The 23,142-nt window shown below is 42.3% G+C and overlaps 1 long non-coding RNA gene across 1 annotated transcript in view; it reads right to left on the bottom strand.

Annotated features, from left to right (window-relative positions):
• Nucleotides 1-23,142, bottom strand: part of LOC118530124 (uncharacterized) — a 78,983-nt gene that overhangs the window by 13,823 nt on the left and 42,018 nt on the right. The gene's annotated exons all lie outside the window — the stretch shown is intronic.

The following is a 23,142-nucleotide window of genomic DNA, read 5'->3' as shown; positions in this document are numbered from 1 at the left end:
TAGTTGGAGTAGAAACATTTTTAGTAGTTTATCAATCATAGGCTTATGCATGTCTGAGAAGATGCAGCTGCTTTCATTGCCAATTAAGTTGCACTAATATTAAACAAATGTTAAGGAAGTAAAATAGTAAAGAGAGTAACTACCATCAGGAAGGCTAGGTGCTCCACACAGAGGTCTCATCTCAGGCTCCGTGCTGTTCCCCAACTACCCATCCTGGTTATATCTAATTAACAAGAAAGGTGATTTTCTACTGTTAGGCTCAAACTTGCGAAGAACTCTCCTTATGGCAGCACTGGGTCAGTTTCCTCCTGCATTTCACAAAGGGCGCTAAATATGCATCCTAATCAAATTGCCCTGACTCATGCTTTCTCCATCATTTTCTTTTTCACCAAGATATGTCACTGTCTTCACGATAGCCACTGAAGAGACTATTCTCTTGGAAAACTTAAAGTGCAGAATTCCTAACCATGAAATCGCATTGGTCATATCCTATCCTGAGGCCTTGTGGAGTTTGTCATTACTGGGGCTGTTAAATTGACCAATACATACGTATCTGTATTGGGTGGGGACGGCCACTATCAGTTTAAGCATCCTAAAAAAGCCAGTTTTATTACTTCTGGGAGGAACTGAGCTATTTTGTGCCCTGTTTCTACATGTGCGTAAGTGACCATAATTGTTCAGAATACCCAATTCACAAAATATTTGATTTGTAAATTGTAATTAAAGCCTTAAATTCAAAATGTTTCTGAAATTGGTGAAACTTCAAAATGGAGCGTCATACAATGAAAAAGGAGTCAATATATTCTTTTTAAACAGCCAAACATAGCTTTTAAACACAAACGCAATTGTGTGCCTTGCTTGTTTCAAAAACTGCTCAAATAAGCTTTTTAAAAAGATTTATTTATTTATTTTTAGGGAATCAAGTAAGTTTTAATTGAAAATAAAAATGTGTAAATACTGCTACACAGCTTACAATCACAGTGCTTAGTACAGTACATTATTATACACAGAAAATGTGACTTTAATGCATACTACCAGCAAAAGTATCTCACCTTTTTAAAAAAAGATTTATTTATTTATTTTAGTGTTGCGGAGGAGGAGGAGGAGGAGAGGGAGAGGGAGAGAGAATCTCAAGCAGACTCCCCTCCAACCAGAGGCGGGGCTATATCCCAGGACCTGAGATCACAACCTGAGCCCAAATCGAGTCAGATGCCCAAACAACTGAGCCATCCAAATGCCCCTAAACATTATTTCTAATACAGTATTTAAATCACTTTGGGGTTGCCTGGGTGGCTCAGTCAGTTAAGCATCTGACTTCAGCTCAGATCATGATCTCTGGGTCCTGGGATTCTGTTTCTCCCTCTCCCTTTGCCCCTCCCCCACTCATTCTCTCTCTCTCTCTCTCTCTCTCTCTCTCTCTGTCTCAAATAAATAAATAAAATCTTAAAAAAATATTTAAATCACTTTGTATCTCATTGAAATAAAAGTATGGTTAGTTAAACGTTTCTTCAGGAATATTCTGTCCTCTGACACTGTCATTTGAATAGACTAGTTTCCAAAGAGCTTTTCCCATACACACTATCATCCAATCCTTCCTACAACCACCCAAAGAGGTACCAGTCCCATTTTTAAAGAAAAGAAAATGGGGGTGCCTGGGTGGCTCAGTTGTTAAGCGACTGCCTTCAGCTCAGGTCATGATCCCAGGGTGCTGGGATCGAGCCCCGCATTGGGCTCCCTACTCAGCAGGAAACCTGCTTCTCCCTCTCCCACTCCCCATGCTGTGTTCCCTCTCCAACTCTGTCAAATAAATCAATAAAATCTTAAAAAAAGAAAAGAAAAGAAAAGAAAACGACCTGAGCCAAAACCAAGAGCTGGATGCTTAACTGACTGCACAGTCCAGCTGCCCCCAAAGTGTCTAACTTTTTAATGTCCTGTCCTTGGAACATACTTTTGTTATACAGATTTGACACCACATACTTCAGATGTCTTTTCCAGTTTTGTTGGAAAGTTTGCTTGGTTGATTTCCACAACAGACTTGCATGCCCCTTAGCCATGGTAGCAACCTGGTTGTTATTTCTATACATCTGTATCTTAAGTTTAGGAAGATCAACTAAATGAACAATCTTTAACTGTGGTGTCACCAATCTTTCAGTATGTTAATTCTATCTCTCTCTCTCTCTCCTTCTCTCTCTCTCTCTATATATATATCTCACCTCCATCTCTTTTTCCTCTGAAACTATCACGTATGAAATCATCATAATGTTGGTTTTTTAAACAAGATTTTATTTATTTGAGAGAGAGAGAGAGAAAGTGCAGGGGAAGGAGCAGAGGGAGAGGGATAAGCAGACTCTGCACCCCCCCCCCCGCCCCCCACATGATTTTTTAAAATTAACTTTACTGGGGTATAATTTACATAAAATGTATCCATTTAAATTGTACATTGTGATGCAGTTAGATAAATGATACACCCACATTCTGGGTGTTTTTAAGATTTTTTATTTATTCATTTGAGAGAGAGAGTGTGTGAGAGCAAAGCAGCGGGGAGGGTCAGAGGGAGAGGGAGAAGCAGACTCTGCACTGAGCAGGGAGCCTGACATGGGGCTCCATCCCAGGACGATCTGAACTTGGTCTGCAAGTATTAGGATTGGTGTCAACTGGGATCATGACCTGAGCAGAAGGCAGACACTCAACTGACTGAGCCACCCAGGAGCCCCTCTGCATGGTTTCTAATTTGGAGAAATGGGTGACCTGAGTTCAATCCTAAACTGGTCACTTACTAACCGTGTGACCTTGGGAAAGTTACCTTAACTTCTCAAAGCCTTGATTCTTCTCCCTGTAAAATGAGGATGATGATCTCACAGAATTGTAAAGGTACAGTAAAATAATGAACAGTAGGGGCGCCTGGGTGGCTCAGTCGTGAAGCGTCTGCCTTCGGCTCAGGTCATGATCCCAGGGTCGGGCTCCCTGCTCCGCGGGGGGGCCTGCTTCTCCCTCTCCCACTCCCCCTGCTTGTGTTCCCTCTCTTGCTGTGTCTCTCTCTGTCAAATAAGTAAATAAAATCTTAAAAAAAAAAAAAAAAAGAACAGTAAATGTCCAGAATATAGCCTATTCTCACTTCACCTTTTATTACTAGGTGAGATAAAAAATAAACTTTGTATTTCTAAATTTCTACCTGGGGTCTTTCAAATAGAAATCTATGAACTCATCATTTCTTCCTCACTTCTGGCTGTTCACCATATTCATTTGTTTTATTATTTTTCTTGACAGATCCTGCCTCATGTTTACTTGTACCTATAGCACAGGAGGACACCAGCCCCATGCAACTAGAAGCCCGGGGAGGGAGAGTGTGTCACACCAGAACTTGTATCCTCACATTGACAGACAGAAGCCTCTACACTATAGCCTTTATGGGGGCTTGGGAGCACCTTTGGGAGCCTGGGCCTTGGTTTGAGCCTTGGCCTTTGGCCCATAGAGCCTGAGACCCTTGGCAATATGGCACTGGCACGTTTCCTGACCTTGGGGTGAGCAATGTAGGCAAGTTGACTGAGCTTGCAGCTGCCACCATTTAGGATCTTGGGTTTGATCTCCTTGGGCTTGACGAGGGCCTTGATAGCCTCAGCACGTGCACTCATGGCCTTGGTGGAGTAGTCCTGCATCTTCTTCAGGCCCTTCTTGTTATGCTTCCTGGCAAACTACATGCTCCTCAGGATCTTGGGGTCTATCCCCTTAAGAGATTCTGATCTTTGTGACCGGGGTTTTTTTTTTTAATGCTGTTTCTATGCCATTTTCATGACTGGTTGTGTGTGGTGTAGTTCTTCGACTTGGCCATGTCTGCATGAAGGCTGCACCTCCTGAATTGTCTGGGACTGCCATATTCGTTTATTCTTTATGTCAGAGGCAGAAGCAACATTGGAGAAACAGCATGATCTTATAACTCATTTGCCCACAATGCTCAGAATTTTCAGTGTATCCTTGTTAGCACTGACAGGCATATATGGTTGTGTGTACCTTTCACTCTGCCACCAACCACTGCTGAAGAATTTCTAAAGGACAAAGTTTCACAACGAATAGGTAGTTATGAAGTCTCAGAACTACACATTTCCTTATGCAAAAATTCACAGAAGCTGAAGGATAGCTTCTATAATTGTTCAAGTACAATTCTAAGCACTTGAAGCAGGTGTTTTTTTTTCCTTTAAACTCCCTACATAGGCAAACAACTGTATGTGCTAAATCATCTGGCTTCATTTTGATCACAAGGGCTTACTCCAGCCAATGAATAACTTGTGAATACAACCTGATGTCAGACACAGAGAAACACAGATGACAGTGGCTTTATGTTGTTCGTGATTATGCCTGGGATATATATTCGTTGGAGGTTTCCCCCCCACTCTTTCAGATACCTGAAAGGAACTCTGAAAACGTCAGTACCCTATTTTCCTGCTTCCTACCTGCATTTCTCTATATAATCCGATCTGAACTTGGTCTGCAAGTATTAGGATTGGTGTCAACTGTAATTAACAGGCATCCTGTTAGCTGTAATTAATTAGTTTGAAATTAGCAATACTTTAATGGTGATTCCAGCCATTCGTATTTTTTAACTGAACTCACCTCAAAAAATTTTAGTACTGTCATGTCCTTGCTCCCTGACTTTCCTTCGGCTAGGCACTTCGCAATTCAGGGGCATTTTCCTTTCAACAATCTATTTACCTACCCCTTCTTATCACTTCCACTTGGGTGGGGCTGGCGCATCAGGAGGAAGAAGTGCCCAAACGGTTCTTCAGGATCACCCTCCCTGACAGGTTCTCAATGCAGAGATGCGCCCGGGAGAAAGAGACTCAACCCGCCACGTCCGGATGACCAGGCCTAGACGGGGCCCTAATGAGAAAATACCCTGGGTTCTCCTGGTCCCAGTCTCTGCCAGGCCTTCGGGATTCCAATATTACCCGCAGCGCAGAGGAGTAGACGGAACAGGCGAGGAGGAAGAAAAGGAAGTGCCCCCGTTGAAGCTCCGCCCCCCGCTGGCTTGGGCTTCCCAGGAGGCGTGGCCTCAAGGGCGGAAGCAGAGCGCGGGCGGAAACACGTTGGGGTGGATACGCATTGGGCCGGGAATCAGCGAGGCGGGGTGGGGGTGGGGGCGGGGAGCGGGGGTCATCATACCTCCCCAAAATGGGTGGTCAGGCTGCACCCTTCCGCGCAGGAAGAAAGGAGAAAGGAGACCCGCCCCCCACCCCGCGCCGGCAGAGGCGCGCACACCTCTACCCAGAGGAGAAGGCACACGTGGCGCTTCCCAACCTATCACACAGCCTAAGTGACCAGTGCGGGTAGTCAGCCAGATAGGAGGCAATCAGGGTAGCTTCTGTTTTCATTTTCACTTTCCCGATCGGGCCGCAGACTTGGAGTGGAGAAAGTGGCGGGGGCCAGCCCTGGTGTCCCCGTCTCCGCCCCCAGGCCGGCCTCCTAACTGCGGCACGAAAGGGCGCAGAGGCAGTGGTGTGGGGGTTAGATGGTCTGCAGGGCTGTACCATACAAAACACTACTCTACTCCCAAGATTTCCACCTCTGAAACAGTAGGGGATAAAAATGCAAACGTACTGGGGCCACGATAAGTAACTGAAGTATTCCCGGCCCCCAACTATCTAAAAATACTGTTCTGGTTAAGTGGTTAACTTTTCTTCTTTTAAATAGAAAGCCGGACCCTTAGAAATACATACCAGATGTGGTGGCTAGACTAGTTTGAAAGCAGCTGGACAGGGAGCACCTCAAGGAAAGCAAAAACAAGATTCTCCCTCCCTCCCAAGTTGTTAAAATGTGACAGGGCTCCACTCTCCTTGCAAATGATCGGTGTTTTCTGAGAATTCGTTTTTTCTGGCTTTGGAACAGCTTCTTAATTGAATTCCTCCACGTTTAGTCTAACTTAGTCTTGATTGTGTCATCTACCCCAATGCTAGACCAAAGAGTTAAAGGACTAAAGGAGACTGATAAGCCTTTTAAGGGCAGGGAGAGTATATAATTGTCTATGCAAAGCATACTTCAACTCAAAAACTCTAAGAGCAAAATTAAAGCACCCTGACATTTGAGATTCCTAAAGACAAGCACCCAAAACAATGCACAATACTGGACTAAGCCACACCCAGGATGGCAGCCCCTTTCTGTTGGTTTCCCCTTTCTCCGTACCTGTTAGGGTGTTGACAATTGCTCAAAGGACAGTGAGTGGCTTTATCAATTCTTTGAGGATGTTCCACTCAGTAGTCAGTGGAAACCCACTGTTAAGCATCTCTTCCTATACCTCATAAACCACAACCACATTGTCTTTATCACTGGCTCTGAACAGACTCTAAAATAACCCTTATGAAAATACAATATATATAATATATATCATTCAGAGACTAATAAAGTGAATCTTCCTAGAGAATAAGAAAAAATATAAACAAAAACAAAAAACAAAATACCTCTGCTTACTTAACTGAACCATTCTTCAGCGTCTGTAATTGCAAAATATGTTTGGCTTAGCAGCTCTTTCTGCCCATGGATCCTGTCCTCATGCTTTAATAAAACCACCTTTTTTGCACCAAAAAAAAAAAAAAAAAAGTTTGGTTTAACCAACCAAATTCTGTGCTAGATCCAGGGAAAAGAAATATATATCACAGGGCGCCTGGGTGGCTCAGCTGGTTAAGCGACTGCCTTCGGCTCAGGTCATGATCCTGGAGTCCCAGGATCGAGTTCCGCATCGGGCTCCCTGCTCTGCGGGGAGTCTGCTTCTCCCTCTGACCCTCCACGCCCCTCATGTGCTCTCTCTCTCAAATAAATAAATAAAATCTTTAAAATAAAAAAAATAAAAAGAAATATATATCACAGACACTAATAGGGAAGATGGGCCTATAAATGGAAAAACAACTAATTCAGTGTTATATGTTTAATAAAAGCATATGCTAGGTACAAAAGTAGCCTAACTGAAGGAGTGACTAATTCTGCGAGGTTTATGCGGATGAGGGTATAAGAAAAGGTTTGACTGAGGAATGATGTCCATTTGAGGGGTTTTTGAAACAATGAAACATAAGCAGAAATGTTAAAAAAAAAAAGCTCATGAAGTAGATATTAATAAATGATTACAAAATGCTGATTGACAACACAGAATAAATTAAAATATAAAGAGGTACAGAATCCTATTAGTTTTAAATTGGCAGCAAAAGATTAGTTGAAAAATGGGGTGAAAGGGTAGAGAACTCCTTTTACTCAAATCTTAAGTAATATAAAAATTAAAATAAGAGCCCTTTAGAATTACACTCCAGGCAAAACCAGCGTTGTTATATCGGTGTATATTTCTCCAGGTTATGTATTTGGAACTGACATTGTTTTCTATAAAAACAGACTCCCCACACATTGAAGCAGTACAGGAAAATGGTTGAGTGTGCTGGCTTTGGCGGTCTGGTGTTGCCTGGGCCAGAAAGCAGGATCCACCACTTCCCACTTGGGAAGTTACTTCTCTTTATCTCAGTTTTCCCCTCTGTAGAATAGGTCTTTAACTTTACCAACTGTCACTGGAGATTTTATTTTATTTTATTTTTTTAGAATTCATGGCTTTTTTCCCCATGATTCCTTTTTTTTTTTTTTTTTTTTGAGAAAGAGAATGAGATAGAGAGAGCATGAGAGGGGGGAGGGTCAGAGGGAGAAGCAGACTCCCTGCTGAGCAGGGAGCCCAATGCAGGACTCCATCCCGGGACTCCAGGATCATGACCTGAGCCGAAGGCAGTAGCTTAACCAACTGAGCCACCCAGGCGCCCTCTCCCTGGAGATTTTAAATGTCAGAAGGGACTTTTTATGCATGGGAAAGAACCCAAAAAAGCTGCTTGTTTTTTAATTGATATTTAAATTTATTAGTGTTATAAATTTTAAGCCTAGCTGTTATTAAGCATGTAAACACAAATCTCAAATTCATTTATAAATCTATCAATTTTATGTTAAAAATGAAACACTTTCACTTGTTCTTTGCTAAATGTTCAGTGAACTTATTAATTTGACACATTAAACTTTCTATTTAAACACTGCTATAAATGTGATAGAATTTTCTTAAGCATTACATATTAAAGTAACAAATGCATCCAAATCCAACAAACCAAATTGTCTTACACATTTGCACTGTTTATAAACTTAATTTATTAAATTCCCTTAAAATATGTCAAATTCACACATTGCTCTCTGATTGTCTCAGGTACTTTACGCCCCTTACAAGGCAGATTTACACTCTAAATCATCTTGGCCCATTTTCTGCCCACTCCAGAGCACTTACAGAGTATTCCTGAGTCCTCCTGAGCACTGAAAGGACACTGGTTAGAAGAGTGGGCTGCCAGCCAGACTGCTCTGCTACTGACTGGCTGTGTGACCTTGGTTAAGTCATGTAACTCTTTGTGCCTCTGCTTTATCACCTGAAAGTAGGGGTAGCAACAGTACACAACTCCCAGAGTTGTTGTGAGCCTTACCTGAGTTAGTGCATGCAAAGCACTTAAAACAGTGTCTGGTGGGTACTAAGTGCTCAACAAATGTTACGGTGTTAGTGTAAATCTACTAGATCAAATTCTCTTAGGCATCTGTGCAGCATAAAAATCAAACCTTATACATTAGGTCAAATTCACTTAAGTATTGAAATACTCACTACATCCCTAATTGGTCAAATCCTAAATATTTGAATTAAAAATCAATCTAATGTCAGAGTTTTTCCCCAACCTATGAGGCTCTCTAAAATATTCCAAGTAACTCAAATACAGAGAATACGTACACAAGCAACACAGTGAGTTAAAAGTTTGTTACTACATCTTGTAAATAGAAGGTGGCATTAGAATGATGTTAATTTCATCAGCATGTGTATGTTAATAGGGCTGCAGTCATTATCCAATGACATTATCCAAGGAAGACGGCAGGAGATTTATTTTGGCACTGTTAATCTGATATGTTCAGGGTTCAAACACGTGAGATTGGGGTTATGGTTTGGGGGGTTTTGGTCAAAGATTCCAGACGGGGGAAGGTTAGGTGGGAGAGGAAGGGGTGCACCTTCTGAGGGTTCTACCAGGTCTGCCAATTAACAAGCTGGCAGACCCAGCTTGTAATTGCTGGGAACTTGTAATAGCTTGTAATAGCTGGGAACTGCCTGCCATGTGGTAGGAACTCAAAGCATTTCAGAGGGGATTTATTTTTACAACCTAGGGCATCATCTATCCCTTGCAAGTTTTACCTTTGCCTGATTTTTATGGTAACTACCTTCAACTTTTCCCTGCTTGATTTGAGAGGATGAAATTTTGTACTTTCCCACTGGAGAGTTCAGCTAATCTCTTTGCTTTTTGAAGTTAATTAAATTCTTCACCTCTTTTATATTTACTTTCTTATCTGTCAAATAAACAGATTAGTGCCATTATAACATAGTAAGCCTTAAATGAAATTTTGTGAATCACAATGTCGGGTATATAGTAAGTGGTCAGTAAATGTTAACTATTATTATGTGGTTATTTTTTTCAACTTTTTTTCTTTAAACATTTTCACATTCTTTAAATATTTTATTAAAATACAAAAGAACAGCGTCTTTCAATCAAAACTCAAATTTGTACTACCTTATGGTAAGACACTCTGTTAATTTCCTATTGCTGTTACGACAAATTACCATAAACTCAGGGACTTAAAAAAACCCACAAATTTATTATCTTACGGTTCTGGAGGTCAGAAATCTAAAGAGTTCTCACTGAACTAAGATCAAGGTGTTGGCAGTGGGCCGCATTCCCTTCTGGAAGCTCTCAGGGAGAATCCATTTCCCTGCCTTTTCCAGCTTCTAAAGGCCACCTGCATTCCCTGGCTCATGGTCTTTTCCTCCAGCAATAGTATCACTCTGACCTCTGCTTTTGTCGGCATATTTCCTTTTCTGACTCTGACTCCCTCTTTAAGGACCCTTGTAATTTCTCTGGGCTCACCTGGATGATCCAGGATAATCTCCCCACCTCAAGATCCTCAATTTAATCATATCTGCAAAGTCCCTTTGCCATATAAGGTAACCTATTCACAGATTTCAGGAATTAGGACCTGGTTGTCAGGAATTAGGACCAGCCATTATTCTGCCTGACACAGATACCATTCCTGAAATTACTGATGATGAAACCAAAGTTGCATTATGTATCAGCAAAAGGATGAAAAAAGATTATTTCACTGTCCTTTAAATAGACCTTGGCCAAATGCTAAGAGCATTTGAAGACAAACCCTTTGGCTATTTGTTTCCTTAGAATTGGGCAAATTTTTAAATATAAAGGGTTCTGAGTATCTTCCAGGTATTCCAGGCCATATAAATATTTATATACAATACCATCTCATCTCTCCAGAACATGGCAACATGTTCCTAAGCTGCTAAAACTTAGGAAGTGCATATGCATGTACATGTACACACACACACACACACACACACACACACACAAGCTGTCCTGAGTAGCTAAAATAGCTGACAAAAAGTTGTACCAAGACTCCCGTGTTTCACTCACAAGAAAACCTTAGACTTACACTCAGATCCCACCACTTGACATATAATTCTATTAAGCCTATCTTATTTCTAATCCTTGGCTGACTTGAAGTAGGAAATTCGAAGGACAAGAAAAAAAGCTCTACGCAGGTACATTGACAGAACCAAGAAGACCTTAAGAAACATATCTCAGTCAATAATGTGCCTTGTTTATATGACATAGTTAAATGAAATAAAATTATACTAAATCTGTGCATTCAAGAAAGGATGGTGGGGAATAAGAGGTGTTTTAAGTAGAATCTATTAGTTCTCAAACCTTTGGCCAATCACTACCTCTCTGAGTTTTTGCTTCTTCATATATATATTTTAAAAAAGACTATTTAGGGGTGCCTGTGTGGCTCAGTCATTAAGCGTCTGTCTTCAGTTCAGGTCAGGATCCCAGGGTCCTGGGATTGAGTTCCACATCGGGCTCCCTGCTCAACGGGAAGCCTGCTTCTCCCTCTGCCTGCCACTCTCCCTGCTTGTGTTCCGTCTCTCGCTGTGTCTCTCTCTGTCAAATAAATAATCTTAAAAATAAATAAATAAAAAATAAAAAAGACTATTTGATGTCTAGACTCCTGTTTATGATAGAATTCTATGATTTCAGGTGACAACAATAGCTTGTCACCAAGGAGACAATCAGAAGTGCTATGTATTCTGGAATGCACTTGTTTATTATATTTATTACGATGACAACTATTACTATGAATCTAGCATTTTACCAGCACTTAAACACCTCCATTGTCTATGACAGTTAAGAGTACGCAGGCAGGGCAATGCGCTTCAGTAGAGCAAAGGCATCACTTTTTCACACCCAGAACAATAACTAATATTTGATGCTTTAATCTAACCAGCAGTTAATAAACATGTGCCAGGCACTGTGTTAGGTGCTAAGTCTTCATGAGAAATGAGCTTATTTTCATGTTTCGCAGGACAGGTGGAACGCAATAACTAAAGCAAAATTTAAAAAATGTATAAAGGTTTTGATCCAGAAATTCTTCCCACAAGCTGTCCAACAGAAAGTTTCATGCAAGTGCTCAAAGATGCTTCCTTATGCATATTGTTTGTAACAGTAAAGCACTGGAAATGACCTACACGACCATCGATAGAATGAGAGAGACCTATACATACCAACATGAAAAGATGGCAAGACACAGTCCTGGATGACAAAAGAACGTTGTAAGACAGTACGTTTTTCTTTTGTTGATATATAGATATAAGTATGTGCAAAGAAAATCTCAAGGATATATAACAAAGTATTTTTTTTTTTAAAGATTTTATTTATTTATTTGAGAGAGAGAGAATGAGAGAGAGCACATGAGAGGGGGGAGGGTCAGAGGGAGAAGCAGACTCCCTGCTGAGCAGGGAGCCCAATGTGGGACTCGATCCAGGGACTCCAGGATCATGACCTGAGCCGAAGGCAGTCGCTTAACCAACTGAGCCACCCAGGCGCCCACAAAGTATTTTTTTATACAACAAAGTATTAATAAGGAGAAGGATTATGGAGATTTTTTTCCTTTCTACATTTTTTTACAATGTTCACTTAAAAATAATGAACATCACACAGGAAAAACCTCAAAGGTAACACAAATAGAATAATACAAAATAAAAGGCAAGAAATTAAATAATACATTTTAACATTGTTTTTATGAGAAAGTGTTGAAATGTTATTTCAAACAACATGTTTTCCAAGAATTTGGACTAGATAAGGTGTTTCATCTGTGGTTTTCTAACCCAGCAGCTAGAAACTGAACTTTCACTAAGTTTCCCCTTTGTTCATTCTGGTTGGTAATGGCTTTCACTAAAGCTTTTCACCTGAGCTTGCTCTTTAAGAGCCCTGGATTCAGAACACAGGATAATAGTGAGTGCACACATGCCAATTTGTTTACCGCGAGTCTCTCAGAGGAAAACATGTGCATCTGTCTGTTTACTTTTCCTTGGAACCTAGAAGGTCACCTCTAAAAATAATCTTGCTCAGTGTCAGAGCTTCCGTGACACAGAGGTACATGCTTCACATGTTCTCCGCAGTTAGTGCCCTATGCCAGGCATATCCAGTTCCCAAAGGACTGAGACCAGAAAAGGAGGGGAAACCAGCTGCCAGCTGAGCTGTCCAGTTACTAATTTAATTTAATAATGGGCACAAAGGAAGCCCTTCAAAAAATAATACACACCTTTTCTCATGGATGTCACTCTACACTAGTGATGTTGAACATTTAAATGTTGGTTGGCTATTTGTATTTCTTCTTTTTGATATTCTGAAGGAAGCATGAAGAGATTTTCTCAATCACAGCCCCTGCTATGGTTATTTGATTTTGCAATGGGCCCATTTGGGCTGCCTAACCAGCCTTTATCTCTTCTGGTAAGGTCCTGAAGCTCTGGGCAATCCTGAGAAACTATGCTTGTACCTGGGGGACATGCTCCATTTGCCCTGGCCTCCAACCCATTCCACCCAGCTTGTACCTTTTCAATAACCCCTGTTGGGCTGGGACCCATTGTGTGAGTGGGGAAAGTAATCAGTTAGAAGTCTGCTGTCCAAGTCAGAAATATTGAAAGGCCAAACTAAAGACATTGGCAGAAGAGAAATGAATAGAAAGATGGTAACTGAAGCGTTGGAATCTATGGAATTTTATAGCTGATTGGATCTAGGGTACAAAGGAGTTCCACACATTCCAGAAATTTCCTAGACTTGTGCCATTATGGAGGAGATGTCCCATACTGGACTCTGAACTCATCCTCTTCTGTCTCTCCAGGGACCTCAGGGCAACAACTGTTTTGCCATCTATCTTCAGTTGTTCACTTTCACTGATCCCTTCCCATTTAACCCTGTTCAAGAATCTCTCACAAATGGGATGCCTGGGTGGCTCAGTAGGTCAAGTGTCTGCCTTCGGCTCAGGTCATGATCTCAGGGTTCTAGGATCAAGTCCCGCATCGGGCTCCTTGCTCAGTGGGGAGCCTGCTTCTCCCTCTGCCTGCTGCTTCCCCTGTTTGTGCTCTCTCTCTCTGACAAATAAATAAATAAAATCTTAAAAAAAAAAAAAAGAATCTCTCACATTTAAAAAACAAAACAAAACAAACCTCTCCCCTTGAGAGGTGGTGAGAAGACTAGGCTACTAACATCCTCATCTTAAATGTAGGGAGTCAAGAAATGCTGTGATTAATGGAATGAAAAATAGAGTTTATGTAGGTTTTGTGGCCAGTGGATGGTGACACCACCACTTTGGATGATAAAGAAGAGAGAAGTATAAGTGAACTAAATTCTCATTTAGCATAGCAGGAAGTTAATAGATAATGTCTAAGGCTGATAAATCAAGAAACAGTCATTATGAGGTTAATTAGTGATAAGGAGGTTACCATAACACAGAAGCAGCTCTAAGTGGTTGCCTCTGGACTGGCAAAGAGTGGCTCAGAGGATTGTTGCTTTTTTTTAACCATTTGCATGTATTTCTTTAATGAGGTTTTAAAAACTTTTTTTTCCTTTTTTTTCAATATGGTAAAGAGAGAGGCCTTAAAAAAAACCCTCCCTAAACTTACATCTCAGGGCTTACCACTCTCTCTCCTCTTCCTTGAGCTATATTCCTTTTTTTCCCTTTTAACTAGGCTCCACACATTGGGCTCAAATTCACCACTAGGAGATCAAGACCTGAGCTGAGATCAGGAGTTGAACACTTAACTGACTGAGCCAACCATCCACCCCAAGATATATTCCTTAATATATAATAATAGTAGTAGTAGCTAACATTTACTGAATTATTGTTATGTGCCACGCACTGTGCTAATTGCTTTACTTTCACCACCTCGTTTAATCTTTACAGTGAACTTATTGCAAACAGATACTTTGAAGGAGTTTTTTTCTTTTCTTTTTAAAAGTTTTATTCATTTAAGTAATCTCTACACCCAACGTGGAGCTCGAACTTGAAGGAGTTTTCTATGTTCACCATCTACATTTGCTTACCATCCAGTCTTCCCTCAATCCACTGCAGACTGGCTTAGATTGCTCTCAAAAAGTGCACCCATAACCTCCCTACTATTGAAACTAGTTATACTGTCAGCATCTTTACCTCTACTCCTATCCTCCCTTTGCTTCCACAAGACTACACTTTTTTTGTTTTTCCTCCTGCTTCACTGGCTTCTTCTCCATTTCCTTTAAGGTCTTTCTTCTCCTACTTAACTCCTAAATGTTTGTTTGTCTCAATTCCTTTTTCAACCTGCTTTTCCTCTCATTTTATATCTCTTTGGAGTATTCATATACTCTTATTGCTTAAGTTACCACTGATGAAACTCAAACCTCTGTCTCTCCCCCGCAGTTCCTTCTCCTGAGCTACAAACCCATAGACCACTGTCTATCAGACATCCGGATTTGGGTGTCTCACTGGCACCTCACCTCCACATGTCTCAAGTGAAATGCATCAACATTCCTTCATACTTGTCCTTTCTTGTGTATCTCTCACTCTTAATTGTACCATCCACATAGTTGCCCACTTCCAAATATGAATATTATCCTTGATTCCTTAGCTGCCTTCCACATCTAATAACATCTAATCAACCACAAAGTCCCATGCAGTCTCCATCCTGGATTTTTTTCTACCCCTCCTTATCTAGGGGGCCATTACCTTAATTTGCACTGTCATCATCTCCTACCTGGACTGTGGCCGTGGCCTGTTAATTGTTCTCCCTGCCCTCTCCTTTTTGGTTCCCTCTAGAGTCCATTGGTTACCTTCCAGCCAGAGTGATTCTTTCTCATATGCAAATCTGAACCTGCTTCTCCTCTGCTAAAAGGATTTAATGGCTTCCTGTACCCTCAACCTAGATTCCAGCTGGCCTTGATCACCTCTGTCTCACGCTGCCTCTGGTCTGGCTCCTGCCACACTGAACTGCTTGCAGCCTCCCAACTCTCTCTCCCCGGATTTCAGGCATTTGCTCTCATTACTCCCTCTGCCTGAGATCATGCTTCCTACCCCAGTCTCTTCCTTTGTGATTCTTACTAGTCTTTCTTGATTCAGCAGAGATATTTTCTCTTTGGTAGCAGCTTTTTCTGACCCCAAAGCCTGAGGTAGGTTCCCCTCTGCACATTCCCATTGGATCCTATCATAGCACTGCCACACCATTGAATTTACCTGTATCTTTTCTGTCTCTCTCACTAAACTGCAAACTGTTTGGCGGTAGATGGTATATTACCCATCCTGGCAGAAAGCATCAATTCATTGAATGAATTATGGGAGGTGGCCCTATGGATTGGAAAGAAAATGGAGTATGGATTCAGACAGACCTAATTTTGGTTTCTTCTTCTTCTGAGTCTTTTTTCCCCCAGATGTAAAATGTAGATCACAGTTCCTTCCTCACAGAGTTGTTGTGAAGATTAAAGGAAGTACGCAGCACAGGATGTGGCCACAGGAGCTTGGAGTCAGTGTGTGTTCTCTTCCCCCACTGACAGCAACCAGGGAACCCGGTTTGAGGGGAACAAGGCTGAGTTCAGAGGTGGGTCATGAGGGAGGAGGGGCCAGCAGGGAGCAGTAGGTTGGGCCTGAAGCTGAAGTGGAAGCTGGCAGTACAGGTTTGGGAGCCATCAGTTTAGGAGAACTGAGCTTAGGAGTAAATGAGATCGTGCCGGGAAGGCTCAGGCCTAGAGAACAGTAAAGAGATTTGCCTTTGAAAAGGAGGAGGAGGAGAAGGAGGAATGTCTGTAGGATGTTAGAGGAGAACCAGGATGAGGAGGGAGAAGCAACAGTGTCACACACTGCAGAGGTCGAGGAGAAAGTGCCCCTTAGCTTGGACTTAATGAGGTCATTGATGTCCTTGGAAAGAGTGTTGATGACTGCTTTGTGTGGTTAATCATTTGTTCTAGTTCAGAGTAGAAAGTGGGGGGGGGGGGCATGTAGGACTTAGAGTTCCAGAGCAAAAGCCATCTGAACAGATAAGGGGGAGGGAAGAGCTGAAGATAACAGTAGCAGCAAACAGTGTTCATAAATTAACCACAGGCCTGAGCTGGGGTGCATGCCAGGACCCAGATGCTCAGGTCCTTCCCTACTTCTCACTGCCATCTTCACTAACTCCTGCCCTGCTTAAGAATACCAAGGAATAACCAGGCATGGATGGCAGAGTGGTGGAGACATATACAAAGTGTATACAGAGAATTCGTTTTTTAATAACTACCATTTATTCTTCTTTCTGTGTGGCAGGCAGTGTGCTAAATGTCTTGTGCACATTACTTCTCTTACTACTCACAACAATCCTTTAAAATACTGTCACCAATTTATTAATGAGAAAACTAAGGCTCAGAGAAGTTAATTAACCTGTTGGAAGTCAACCAGTAAGTGATGAGCTGAGATTAAAATTGGGATCTTTGACTCCAGAGTCCTTGCTCTTTATTGGCTTGAAGGAGGGGGGATGGAGTGAGAGAAGGGACCTAGAGAAGTCAGTTTGAGAGTCAAGGGAGAGGCATCTCAAGGCTTCTGGGAAGTTAAGGAATCTGTTTTGTGTACATAACCTACTTCCCTGACTCTGTCCGGCTAAGTAGTGAATTAAGTTTACACTAAAGGCTAGAACCATCTAGACCTGCATAGCCCCATAACACTTTCTGCACTGGTGGAATGTTCTCTATCTGTGCTAATGTGGTTGTCACTAGCCACACATGGCTAATGAGCACTTGAAGTGTGGCTACTGTGATTGAAAAACCAAATTTTAAATTTTATTTAATTTTAGTTTAAATTTAAAAACTGATACTTGATTCAGTTATTGGAAAATTTTAAGTATGTTTTGAACAGCTTAGTCTATGAAACTACTCTTTCCATTTAAAATTTTGTGAAATCTAAGTACAGCGAGCATCTGAATTGTTATTTGCTAAACATGTAATATACACTAGATTTCAAAGACATAAAATAAATTAATGTAAAATAGCTTATTAATTTTTAATTGGCTACATGTGGAAATGACAATATTTTTGATATGGTGGTTCAAATAATTATTTTTTAAAATTAATTTCACCTGTTTTTAGAAAACAAATTTTAATGTGGCTACTAGAAAAATGTTAATTAAATGTGTGGCAAGCATTATATTTCTGTTGGACAGCCTTGTTCTAGAGGCAGGGTCCTGGCACTAACAGAAGTTTCCATTAAGTGGTGGGTTTGGAAGGCATTTCCCTGCCTTTTACTACTCTAGGTCTCTCCATTCTTTCTTCCCCTCCATTCTTCTCACCCTTGAAGTAGGGAACGTATTAAGTACCCAGTTATACCCCTCCAGAGTGTTCAATTTTAAAAGACAGGAGAGGTCATGTGGATGTTTCACATGAAGAAGTGACTCACTGTCATTGTATTTCAAGCCTTGGTGATGAAGGTATTTGGCCTTCTAGGAGTCTCTGTTGATAGGTACCAGTGGCATTCTTCCAGGATTGTCTCCACTTACACGTTCTGACCATATTAGTACTCCTAGTTGTCAAACCTTGAACCCCGGTTTTATGGTTCCAAAATGTGTACATATAGGAAATTATCAGTTCTACTTATTTATATAGTTGACCCCATATCGGGGAGGGATATGTTCCAAGACCCTCAGTGGATGCCTGAAACCACAGATAGTATAGAACCCTATATACTATGTGTCTCCCTATGTATACATACCTATGATCAAGTTTAATTTATAAATTTGGCACAGTAAGAGATTAACAATAATACTACAATAAAAGAATTATAACAATATACTATAATAAGTTATATAAGTGTGCATATGTGTCTTACTCTCAAAATGCCTTATTGTACTGTATTCACCTTTTTTGTGATAACTGAGATGATAAAATGCCTATGTGATAAGATGAAATGAGGTGAATAACACAGGCTTGTGACCCAGCATTAGGCGACTATTAACCTTCTGATGATTGTCAGAAGGAGGATCATCTGCTTGCATGGGTAACTGAGACTGTGGAAAGCAAAACAGCAGATAACGGGGGACTACTGTAAAGCTACTCTCCCTATTCCTTTTTTTTTTTTTTTTAAGATTTTATTTATTTATTTGACAGAGAGATAGACAGAAGAGCACAAGCAGAGGGAATGGCAGAGGGAGAGGGAGAAGCAGGCTCTGCACTGAGCAGGGAGCCCGATGCAGGACTCGATCCCAGGTCTATGGGATGATGACCTGAGCCGAAGGCAGACGCTTAACCATCTGAGCCACCCAGATGCCCCTACTCTCCCTATTCTTAAAAACATGCCTTTCTGAGAAGTTGAAGGGATCTGCAGCTGCAAACCTGTCTTGCTCAGGCCATAAATCAGAGCTGTCATCACTAGGTGAGAGACTAAAATGCTAAAGATTGTACATCTCTAAAGTTGGCTCTCTGGAGCCCTTATTAAAAGGACATGTGGAATCCCTTATTTATTTTTTATTTTAAAATAAAGTAGCCTCGATTTCTTTATATGTAAATTGGGAAAAACAATAGAGGACATTAGGTTAGACTCATTGTTGCTGAGAATATTAAATGAATTCAGATATGTAAAGTGCTTAGACCATTCTCTGGAACATAATAAACCCTCAACTCTATCAATGTTACCTTTTAATATAAAATAGGTATAGGATACTCCTAAATGCCAGAACCTCTTAGGCGATCACATATCATGGATGTCTGATTCCGATCAGATTATTTATTGGAAACATACTAGACTATCTTACCCAATAGAAGGAAAAGGTTAAAACAATCAAACCTAGAAGAGCCGGATACAGGTGGACCTCAAGCAATTGAATGCTGCAAGCACTCTCTGTCTCTTGTCTTTGAACTTCTCTGTGTGTTGACTTCATTCTCACTCACTGTAGATGGACTTCTTCACATGGCCAGAAACCAATAACTCCGGAGTCTACCTCTTACACCTTCCCCACTAGAGACACTCTTTTCTCAGTTACAGTTAAAAAAAAAAAAAAAAAAGAGGGCGCCTGGGTGGCTCAGTTGGTTAAGTGACTGCCTTCAGCTCAGGTCATGATCCTGGAGTCCCAGGATCGAGTCCCACATCAGGCTCCCTGCTCAGCAGGGAGTCTGCTTCTCCCTCTGACCCTCCTCCCTCTCATGCTCTCTGTCTCTCATTCTCTCTCTCGCAAATAAATAAAATCTTAAAAAAAAAAAAAAATTTAAAAAAAAGAAAAAAAATCCAAGGGAAGGACTATGAGTGACCGCCTATCTTCAATTAGGCACTCATCCTTAGACCAATCAACTTTGGTGGTGGGAGCCAGGACATAGAAGAGCATGGTTTCTCCTTTTGGAACCCTACAGTTGGGGTTCGGGTAGAGAAGTTCCCAAATGTAAGAGAGAGTGCTGGGCACATGCTCAATCATTGGCTGGGGCTGGCTGAGGAAAAGCCTGGCCTCAGCTCAAAAACTACAGAGCCCAAAGGTGCTGTAACCTGAGGCTGTCAGTAAACTGCTCCTCTCGCAATTGCTCACTAAGTTCTTTCTTGAAGGGACATTTGAACAGCACACCCATCCGTGGTTGCCACAGCCCACCCTTGTGCCGCACAGATTTACTTCTCTCCACAGATCCAGGGAGCAGCTGCTCCACTTGGAAGGGTCTGAGTTTTGTTAACCATATCCTTCTTAGGCCGGGATTGCTGCACTCGTCCACCCAGGTTTGCAATTCAACAATAAAGTGCCAAGAGGCACCCACGTGGGTCACCTGAATTCTACACATATTCTTCCCTGTCCTCATCGTGTAACAGGAGCTCTGCCTCTACTTGCTGATCAGGGACAATGACCTCTGCCAAGATGGTGACTCTTCTGGCCTGCTGGCCCCTAGACACAGGAATCCAAGGCGCCCAAGTAGCAGCCACAGCTTGTAGTTCACTGTGCCCAGTGGCAAGAGTGCATCCCCTTATCAGGCCCTCTAATCCTGAGAGCCCAGAGTTGCAGGGATAGACAACATAAAATCTTCCGGTGGGTCACTGGAGTGATGGTAAGTGGAACCCCTCCTGCTTCCACTTCTTGATTCCTAGGCAACAGTTTTCTTCTTCCCGGGAACACAGTACCATTTAGAAGCCTCTGATTCAGTGCATAGACTGCATTCCGGAGGAGTGCCCAGTCATTAAGAGTCTTGTCTCCAAGGTAACATTTCAGTTATGCTTTCAGCAGGTCATCCCATCACTCTACCAGGTCAGCAGCTTCTGGATGCTGCAGTGAATCCCAAGGTCATGGCCCCATATCCATCCCTCCTGTGTTCAGAACAGGGTCCCCTGGTCAGATGCTGTCATGTGGGATTCCATGCCTGTGGATCACTCTGTAAGCCCCTGGAAAGTGGTAATGGCTGCAGCTCTTGAAGACAGGAAAAGCAAATCCATATTTGAGTAAGTGTCTATTTATGTGAGAATGAATCACTGTGTCATCTGGGGTCCACAGGGCCCAGTTAGTCTACTTATTACCAGTGGGTCTCCTCAAGGAATAGAGCCATATTATGGGCTGAGTGTTGGTCTCTGTTGCTGACAGGTTAGATATTCAGAGGCAGTGATAGTGAGGCCAGCTTTGATAAGTGGGAGTCCATGCTTTTAGGCCCATATGTAGCTTCTGTCTCTGCTACCGTGGCCACTCCGCTCATGTGCCCATTGTGCCAGTTCCAATGACAAAGCTTGCACTCACAACTGAGCTGACCCATCTGTAAACCAAGGTTGGACTTTTTCCTTCTCCTTCAGCTGATTATCCTGGATGGCCCCTACAGCCACAGGTATGAGCTGAGGGAGGAACACTAGTGCCCTCATCAGGTCCGCTGTGTCCCAGTAAGTTATGTGGGGATTTAAGGGTAATTATCAACCTGGCAGCCAGAAGAGGAGGTGGGCACAGTTCCCGGTGTGTGTGTGTGGTGGTGGTGGCGGGGGGGAGGCATCTATTGCCTTGAAGAGAGGCCTCTGCAGTGTCTTCCTGCACAGGGAGGGGTTGGCAACCTCTGTAGATGCTGAAGGTCCAGGAAAGACTGCAGAGCCAGTATCTTTGAGAGTATCCACCCAGATGTTCCCATCCCGTTTCAGGGTCCCACGTTTTCTCAACCAGGGTATAACAGACCTGCTATGGCAGAGCATTCCACTGTTTGGGGGGCTCTCAACTGTCAAATCCTGAATTTGGTCCTCGGTTGTACTAGCTTTTCTACTTTATAAGCTACCAAAGAGGCCTGCTGGCTCTCATATTTAGCCATAACTGTCTGTTAACTGCCCTCCATTTCCAATTTTTCTTCTGCAGGCTGTCAACGCAACTGTTTAATACCCAGCGAATTCCATCATCCTTATGTGTAGTCTCTCCCTTCCCTGACCGCCTGCATTTAAAAGGGTTTGAATCAGGGCGCCTAGGTGACTCAGTCAATTAATTGTCTGTCTTCAGCTCAGGTTATGATCCCAGGGTCCTGGGATGGAGCCCCACGTTGGGCTCCCTGCTTAGCAGGGAGCCTGCTTCTCCCTCTCCCTCTGCCGCTCCCCCTGCCTGTGCTCTTTCACTCTCTCTCTCAAATAAATAAATAAGATCTTAAAAAAAAAAAAAAAAAAGAAAGGGTTTGAATCATCTCACCAGGGCATTCTCCCCTGGGATGTCACTCCCAAGTCAAGACTGGTGATATTTTTAGCAATTGGACAACCACTTTTATCTGAGACTATCTGTGCCCACATACTACTTGAATGGGGTCCTCCTAGCCAGCAGGGAGGTGTGTGGTCCAGTCCCCAAACTGAGCTTGTCATTGCAGACCACTTCCAGTACCATCTGTGTTGATGGGTTCTCTGGGCAGCAGACATCAAGGCAGAGTTAGAATTGCAAGAGATTTATTGCTGGTAACATCTATTAAAGGAGTAAAGGAGTAGACAGGGTAAATCTTTAGACCATGATGCAGGTTTGACACCTGGGAAAGGAGACGGGAGAGAAAAGAGGACTGAGTAGGAAGAGCCTCAGAGTAGGAAGAAGCTCCATGAAAATCTCGGCCAGCTCATAGAGGGGGCCCACGTTGGGCAGAAATGTCCAGGCACTAGCATCTATACCACGCTCAGGCATTGACAGAGAGCGTCCTGGGAAGAAAGTGGCCATGGTGTGTAGTAACTAGAAGGCAGAAGATGGCTTCTGGGATTTTGGTAATTATCTGTTTCTTAGCCTAGGTTTCATGTACATGTGCTCATTTTATAAAATTTTATCAAGCTTACTTTTATGTATACATGCTATCGTTTTATTTTTAAAAAGTCATAGGTCTCTGCCTTTGGCCTCTAAATAGTCTTTTTTTTTTTTAAGATTTTATTTATTTATTTGACACACAGAAAGAGAGAGAGAGAGAGGAAGAGAGAGAGAGAGCATGCACACGAGCAGGGGGAGAAGCAGGCAGAGGGAGAGGGACAAGCAGGCTCTCTGCTGAGACCTTAACTGACTGAGCCACCCGGACAGCTCCTAAAGTGGTCCATGTTTTTAAAGTTTTTTTTTCTTTATTAGAGAAAGAAAGTACAAGCAGGGGGAGCGGCAGGCAGAGGGAAAGGGAGAAGCAGGTTCCCTGCTCAGCAGGGAGCCTGATGTGGAGCTTGATCCCAGAACTCCGGGATCACAACCTGAGCCAAAGGCAGACACTTAACCGTTTGAGCCACCCAGGCGCCCCAACTGGTCCATGTTTTTAAATAAGTAATCTATCACTCAAGGTTCAC

Source organism: Halichoerus grypus, chromosome 10 (assembly GCF_964656455.1).
Source record: "Halichoerus grypus chromosome 10, mHalGry1.hap1.1, whole genome shotgun sequence".
In the NCBI taxonomy this organism is placed as follows: domain Eukaryota; kingdom Metazoa; phylum Chordata; class Mammalia; order Carnivora; family Phocidae; genus Halichoerus; species Halichoerus grypus.
Note: the sequence above shows the minus strand (reverse complement) of the source record. Positions and strands in the feature narration are given on the sequence as shown.